Source organism: Dipodomys spectabilis, unplaced genomic scaffold (assembly GCF_019054845.1).
Source record: "Dipodomys spectabilis isolate Male_0828 unplaced genomic scaffold, ASM1905484v1 ptg000047l, whole genome shotgun sequence".
Taxonomy (NCBI): Eukaryota; Metazoa; Chordata; class Mammalia; order Rodentia; family Heteromyidae; genus Dipodomys; species Dipodomys spectabilis.
The window spans coordinates 2,341,149-2,349,712 of NW_024870724.1; positions in this window are offsets into that span (position 1 = coordinate 2,341,149).

Consider the following 8,564-nt stretch of genomic DNA (forward strand, 5'->3'; position numbering starts at 1 on the left):
GAGACCTAGTTTGTCTTTGATGCCTAGCATTATCTTCTATGTCATCTATTCGCTGTACAGACTTTCTACTTTGTGTTTTATTTCTCTATCTTCTAATTGGTCATTTTTTTTAGAGCTTCTATCTATACTAAAGCTTTGTTTTAGGTCTTGTGTGGACTTTCTTTACATCTTTTCTTTGGTTAGGGGAGTTGTTGGAGGGTTGTTTTTTTTTTTTTTTTTTTTTAGCTGTGTCTTCTCTCATACCTTTTAACTACTTAACTATTTTTTCCTTGGACTCCTTTGCCTTCTCAGAATTTTTTTTTTATCTTTCTGTTTGTAGTCTCCATGAATTATTTTGCTAATCTTTGATTGGTCTCATCTTTTTCACAAATTTCCTTGTAGAGGTTTTGTATCTTTTCATTAATGACATTTTTCCACAGTATTTGTAATGTATTTTGAATTATCTCTTCTAGCTCCTTAATTGTCTGTTCTAATGTCTGCTCAGTTCTTGTGTGAATTATACTACCGTGGCATCAGTTTTCTTGTATTTTTCTGATTTGTTCTGTCCATTTGGTGAATTTCTTGGCTTTCATTTTTGGGATCTATGATCTTAATAGGTGACTCTCTATGTTCTTGGTTGATTTGCAGGTGTTGGTTTGGTCTTCTGTTGTGATTTGTTTTTCTAGAATTAGGTTTTTGTCTAGACGATTAAGTGTAGGATTAGAGATCATTTGTGGTGAGATACTGTCATGTTAATACTTGTGGTTCCAATGACAGTTCGAACTGTCCAGTGGTAAGGTCAATAGTGTTTGTGTTTGGATGTGGCTGCCTCTGTTCCTGCTTTTTTTCCCATGTGGCCCTTTTGTTTCCACAATGCAGCTGTGCTTTTGAATATGTTGGCCAACACAGTCACAACAGTCACTTGCCTGGCTGGGTAATTTTTCATAGATTTCTGTTTTCTTGTGAAGACAGTATAAAATCTTCTTTTGAATTATATATTTATATATAATTATACCTGACTTGGTTTGACCTGCTAGAAGTGGAATACCTGCTAGGACTCTAAATCTCTGTTTCATTAGCTGGAGCCAGGGTAATTTTCTGTTCTTATTCAGCCATTGTTTTTCCACTTCCACAGGTTTATTTTTGATATTGTGGATTTTTTCACATAATTTAGGATTTGTGATGGTTGTATCCCTTTATTTTATTTTTTTTCTGTTTGTGTTGCTTTGAAATAGTGATTTCAGGCTTCTATGAAGAGACACTAATAATATGAAATGTATGTTATTACATTGAAAGAAAGAGACCAGACATTTTAATCTTTTGCTACCAGTAAATTAATATTAAGCAAAACTAATGAAAATAATTACTTATTCACTCTTTAGAGGATGAGTATAGTACTCTTGGATAACTTGGAGAAAAAGATTTTAGACTCATTACAACTGATGCCTTAGATTGAAATTACAGGCTAAACATTCTTTTTCAGAAGACAAAAGCTTCAGTTCTTTCATATTAGTATTATAAAATCATAACACCTGCATGTTGATTTGTTTTCATCTGCAATTTTCAATTCCATTCTTCATCCATTAGGTATCTAGTGCTTTGAATTACCAATTTCTTAAAATACCTATATTTCTTATATTGTGATGTAAATCTCAATAATATAAATATGAATTTATCTCTCAGTCTCATTTTGAGCTACATTCATATGAAATTTATGCAATCTAAAGCAAGAAACCTGACTATTTTACTCTTTTCTATGTTTTAATCAATATATCCATTCTCTTTAGAAATATGTTCTCATCTTTTACTAGAAACATTTTTCTCATCTTTCTCATGTTTCTCATCATATTGCTCCAGTGAACATCGTGTATTTTCTGTACTTTAATTGAAATAAATATAAAGTTTTGAATATGAAGACACCTCCCCCCATTATCACTTTAAAGTAAAACTTTGGGGACTATTTTACGTATAAAAATAAAAAAGTTCAATGTAAATGTTTATACATGAATGATCTAATGATTAAGACATTTAGACCCAAGAACTCCCATACCACATCAAGTCTCAATTTACTTAAAGGCACCAAAATATTAGTGCTCATGAATATCACTCATTGTTAAAAAATAACTAGTCAAAACAAAGTTTATATTATATTTGAAATTTTAAAAATGAAAATTATACCCAGATTTGCTATCAATATAAGGTTTCCAGAGATACATTTTTTTCACAAACAGAGAAACAAAAAATAAAGGTTTGTCACATAGAATGAAAGATATAAAATCAGACTGTCTTTCCTTAAGATGATAAGTACATGCAAATCATGTGATTTATTCAAAGATACGATAAACATTCATAAGAGGATATGTGATCAGAAGTGATAGGTAAGCAAAAAAACTGGAAAACTGTATATGTAAATTTTGCTTTCAATATAGGATTACAAGTTTTCAATTCATGAGCCTATTGAACAAGATTTTGTATCTGTAATACAGACCCTGTATTCTACATTTTAGACAAACTCTGATTCTCTTACCTCAAATCCTGATCAATATTCTTCTACTTTCATGATGTCAATTGCTACTAAAGTAACAAGGTGAGTGCTCTTTTTCGTTTCTAGACCCAATAAATTTTAGTATTTTGGAAAAGTAGTATAAATTCATGGAGTTTGCTTTGACTGTCAAGTTTGAGGATACTGCATTCAGGGTATTGTGAATTGGCCTGAAGCAGCCAGGAACATATTATGAATATACAGACACACATTATAGTAAGATATAGGAACTTGATCTCAGAGAAAGATAAAGGTCCAGGCAAGATCTTGAAGCAGAGATAAAACAATGGAGCAAATATCAATCAACTATTATTACAAATGGAACTGATCTCTGATGTGTCTGGTGGCAGCTCTTTGTGTGTGTGTGTGTGTGTGTGTGTGTGTGTGTGTGTAGAGAGAGAGAGAGAGAATTTTAATGTATCTTCTGTATTTATAGTCCATAGAGCATTACTTATTATGGAGAAGGTGCTCATATCAGAGCTCTGTTTTCACTGTCATCACTTTTAACTGCTAAAAGCATTTGCTTAATCTCTAATTAAAAAGGGAAAAATAAACTAACATCTTACATGATTGTTTTGACAATTAATTGTTATATTAAAGGCCAAAGGGAGGAATTGGAGGTTAATACAATCTTTTCCCTCTCTTCTGATTATTACACAGCAATAGCTGTGATTTTCAAGAGTCTCTTGCAATGTACTCACGGCTGAATTACTAATATGCTTAATAATATGAAACATGATACAGAACTAGATCAGCCAGCAAGCACAAAGAACTAGTGATAAGATCAAACTTTTGAGCAGAGTTGCCACATCATTTAGGAATGCAATTCCTTCATATGAACTTCAAATTTTGTGGCTTTCCTTGTGTGATTAAAAGGTAAGAAAGTAGAAACAAGAATTCCCGTTCAGCCCAGTAGAAAGTACTCATTATACCATCCTCCTGTTGCAAATTTCCATTCCATAAAGACTCTTCATTAGAGTACTTTCATTTAATACACTTCAGCACATCATCCTTCCCTGTTGGAGACAGGACAAAAGATAATTTTGTTTGAATATTATCTTACATAAATTAGTGTGTATAGGCTTGATTTGTATAATTACAGATGTTTGTAATAAATGTATGTAGGGATCATGTCACAACTAAAAAATAAAAATAAAATCACATAACAACTAGAAGTCACAGCATTTTGTGCATAAATACATACATTAGATTAGTTGCAGAATTTCTATTTTGAGAATAACTTTATATTAAAGTATAATGCACTTTACTAAGGATTGAAACTTTTTATTGAAAAAATATATATATTTTGAGGGGGTGGGTCTGGTCGTAGGGCCTAAACTCTGGGCCTGGGTGCTGTCCCTCAGCTCTTCAGCTCAAGGCTATCGCTCTACCACTTGAGCCACAGCACCACTTCCAGCTTTTTCTTTCTGCTTATGTGGTGCTGAGGAATCAAACCCAGGGCCTCATGCATGCGAGGCAAGTGCTCTACCACTGAGCCACCTTCCCAGCTCCTGAAAAATATATTTCTTATAGCTACTTTTGCTTCATAATTTTAAGAAGAAAAATGATCCCAAAGTAATTATTTTTTATTGTTTTCCTGTTTCCATGTGATTAACTTTCAAATTAGAAATCCAGATATATGATTTAATTTAACCCAAAATATTTATTGAGTATAAAGTCCTTCTACTCTCTATATTCTTCACACTAAGTTCACCGAATATGAGTCTGAAATAATTAGTGTCTTTTTTACCTATGTTAATATTATTTATAATGTGAGTGAAATGTTTAAAAAGTAGTATTTATTTTAGCTTAATTGCTCTGAAGAGACAATAAATTATATTATCAAAGGCTAAAAATGATTAGATTTAAAATTTAGAATTTAGGAAATCATTTTGACCACTCTCGTTACTGCAGCTTTCACTACAATGTCATGAGACAATTTATATTGATAAAGCAAAAATCCGAGGTTAGACATTTATGAATAAAAAATCATGTCATTCTGAACATGTAAAGCTACATTTCAAACAAAGAAAATTTAGCTTTTAAATACCTGAATATGCTACTACATTTAATTGCAGGGTAAGTACTTGTTCTGAAAGGAGATAAAATTACATTTATTTTGAAACGTAAACCTAAGCATTCATTTGAATAAAAGACAATGTTTAAAATATTACTCATTCAAGAAAGAAGACGTACCTTTAGTTGTTTTTCATGCCAATTATGTTCTCTAAACTTACTACAAGAAAATGTAATACACACACACACACACACACACACACACACACACACACACACACACACACACTGGAAATTCTACTTACCCATCAGAAAGAATATTGCACAATTTGTATCTCATTTCTCATTTCTTCTGCCTGGTATCCCATTGTTGCCGTACTGTCCCTGTACTGCAGTAACTGACACATGCAAACTGATGTAAATTTTGTCAGGTTTATTGGCTAGGAATAGATTCCTGAATATGAGTTCTTTGCTCATTCTATCCATATATTCACGCCTTTGAGTAGTGATTATACAGATTCATTTGTACCATTTGCTACACACAAAAGAGATGAACCACTTATACATACATGGATATATGCATTTTATGATGTCAAGAATTATGGAGCTAACAAAAATTATATGCATTTTCCTTCCTTTTCAATTCTTTCAATGCCTAAATAACTTTGTCTCTTTTGAATACCTAATTTTAAAGAGAATGTCATCATTTCTGTTCTGTCAGCGCTCTTGAAATTAGATGTTCCAATAAAACAAAATTACTTAGGCTTTTTGGTGGAAGAGAAGAGTATTACTAGGGTTTTATTCAGGGGTTCTCTGCTTGCTAGACAGGACTTCGGTTGTATAGCACCAAGCAGCTCAACTTCTGTTGCCATAGTTCTAGTCCTTTTTATTTGCTGGAGGTCTTGAAGTTTTTGCCCAGGTCTGATCTTAGATTGACTGAGACTTTGCTACCTATGCCTCCCACATAATTAGGTAGTATTACAGATGTGAACCAGGATGGCCAGATCATTTGTTGAGATGGCTGTCTTGGCAGTTATTTCTCTGGCCTGGCCTCAGACATTTCTGCTTCCCAATCAGCTAGGATTACAGATGTGGGCTACTATACTTGGTGTACATGACACCTTCCTTTTTTTTTGAGAGGTTTTTATTGTAAAAATACTGTATAGAGGGGTTAGAGTTACATGAGCAAGGTAATGAGTGCATTTTCTATCAAGCATTGTTACCTCCTCCTTTTTTTCTCCCCTACCCTCCGTCCTTCCCACCTTCACAACTGCACTCACCCTCTCCCCCCTTCGACGCCTCCCTGCCTAAATTGTAAACTTCCTATCTCAACATACTGTCTTGTGCATCTCATTGTTACAATGGGTTAGCCTGTATCCCTGTTTAAACATTTTGTTTTTTCCCTTCCCCTCCCCAAGCTAGAGAAGTGTGTATACAAGATGCAGGTCACCAACATCAAATACAGTGAAAACAGGGGTTATACTCTGTGGGAGGAACACACAAAGAAACAAAAAAAAGCACAATGTAGATTATAAACCCCTATCTTGGGGTTCATTTCGCTTCACATCATCTTATCTGGTCATACATACATAGCTTTTGAATTTTTATGCTTGTCCCAGACATATACTAGTTACTGAAAATAAGGGAAACCATAGGATCTATGTTTCTTTGGGTCTGGCTTACTTCACTTAATGTAATTTTTTCCAAGACTCCACTTAGAGCTCTCCTATGACCCAGTAATCCCACTTTTAGGCATTTACCAAATCATCACAAACAAGACCATACTAAGCTACCAGCACAACGATGTTTATTGCAGCATTATTTATCATAGCTAAGATATGGAACCAACCCAGAGGCCCCTCAGTAGATGAATGGATCAAGAAAATGTGGTATATATATATATATATATATATATATATATATATATATACACACAATGGAATTCTATGCCTCAACAGAAAGAATGCCATGGCTCCATTTGTTAGGAAATGGAAAGACTTGAAAAAAATTATATTAAGTGAAGTAAGCCAAGACGAAAGAAACGTAAGTCCCATGGTTTCCCATATTTGTAATAAGTAGTATATGTCTGAGACAAGTAGAAACGGTCAGATAAGTAGATGTTAGGCAAAATGAACCCCAAGATAAGGATTCAAATGATTTTTCTTTCTTGCGTTTGTTTCTAACATATTTATAAGATGATTTTTTTGTTGTTTTGCATGTCCCTCCTCCACGGTATAACCCCTGTTTTCACTGTATTTGATGTTAGTATAATTTGTGGAAGGGAAGGGAAAAAAAACAAATTGTTTAAATAGGGATACAGGTGGACCCATTGCAACAATGAGATGTACAAGACGTTATGTCGAAAAAGGAACTTTACAACTTTGTCTTGGGGTGGGGAGGTGCGGGTGCTGGGGGATGGGAAGAGATGGGAAGGGGAAACAAAGGAGGAGGCAACAATTCTTGATAAGAAATATACTCATTACCTTGCCCATGTAATTGCAAACACTCTGTACGGTATTTTCCCAATAAAAAAGAGAAAATGGTGTGTATATGTATATATATGTATAGAAAGAGAGAGAGAGATCACATTTTATATATTTATATATGTATATATACATATATATATATATATATAACCATAGATCCTGTAGTTTCCCTTACTTGCAGTAACTAGTAAATGGTATCATATGACCATATAAGATGATGTTAAGTGAAATGAACCCCAGGAGAGGGACACAAATGATTTTTTATTCCAAGACATTCTTATCTCTATATAATCCCCCAAAGAAAGTTGGAAGGGGAGCTGTGGTTCAAGTATAGAGCACCACCCTTTATGGAAAAAGCTTAAGGGAGAAGGTAAGGTCCTGAGTTTAAACCATCATATCAGCACTCAAAAAAGTTGATTTCTTTTCCTTGAGGTTTTTATTAAATTGCTTAGAAAATAATCAACATTGAATTTATGTTTAGCATTACTATCAAAATCATGTTATATTTGTTGATGTTATTCTTTATTTTCCTAGATTTTACTAGATTAAAACTTGTTTCACAAGTTTTAATGGCAGTTGAATATATGGATGAGAGATGCTTACAAGGAGTTTGGACTGAATAGATATGTGCAAGCTCTTCAATAAATAAATGATAGTTGAAGAACCTGTGGCCCTGTATGAAATAAAATAAAGAAATCAGCAAGGAAAGATAAGGTACATGCTCACACACATTCCTTGCATTAAAAAATCTCTGTTCAGGCTGACTGACAAGATGTGAGGAAAGATGGTTGAGTGGATAACTTACCAAATGGGCCTCTAGCCCCATTAACATCATTCTGGCAGTAACTTACATTTCAGTGTGTGAGTACATATTTCCACTTTCACTTGGCCTTTATTAACTGCCTTTTTGAACTGTTTTTGATACATCTTTTAAACATTATCTCCCAAACAGGAGATATTATGTGAATGTATTTGATAATATTTCAGATGGGGGTGGTCTTGTGTATCTGGATGTCTATTGTCTGAGGCTGTCTAGCTGGGCTTCATACAGAGCTAATGCTTCCTGTCTGCTGGTTGCAGAGAGGAAGGTTTTCTTCCTGGCCAGGCTTTGATTTGATATCCTTTCATCTTAGAACTCTAAGTAGCTAGGATAACAAGCATGAACCACCACCAACTGGCTTGTTTTAGAAGCATTAATTCCTTTTCATTCATTGTTTTTTTCCTGGAAGTTTGATCTAGACAGGCTGCTTGTACCTCATGATAAGGTGATTTGAATAATACCCTTTGCCTCTGGCATTTCTGAAACTCATTTCCTCAGTTCTAGGCAAATGAATTTGTCCTAAAGCCAATAGCATTTTTCTTCTGAGTGGTTAGGTACCTTAATCTCTTATCCTTTGCTTTGGCAAAACAATCTGGATGTTTCTGTAAAACCCTACTTCTTGAGAGTATTACAGTTAGAAGGTATCATGTACACACTTTCATCTAGTCTCTCCTTTTATAATAATATGTTACAAGATTGGGTGGAAGAATGATGACTATTA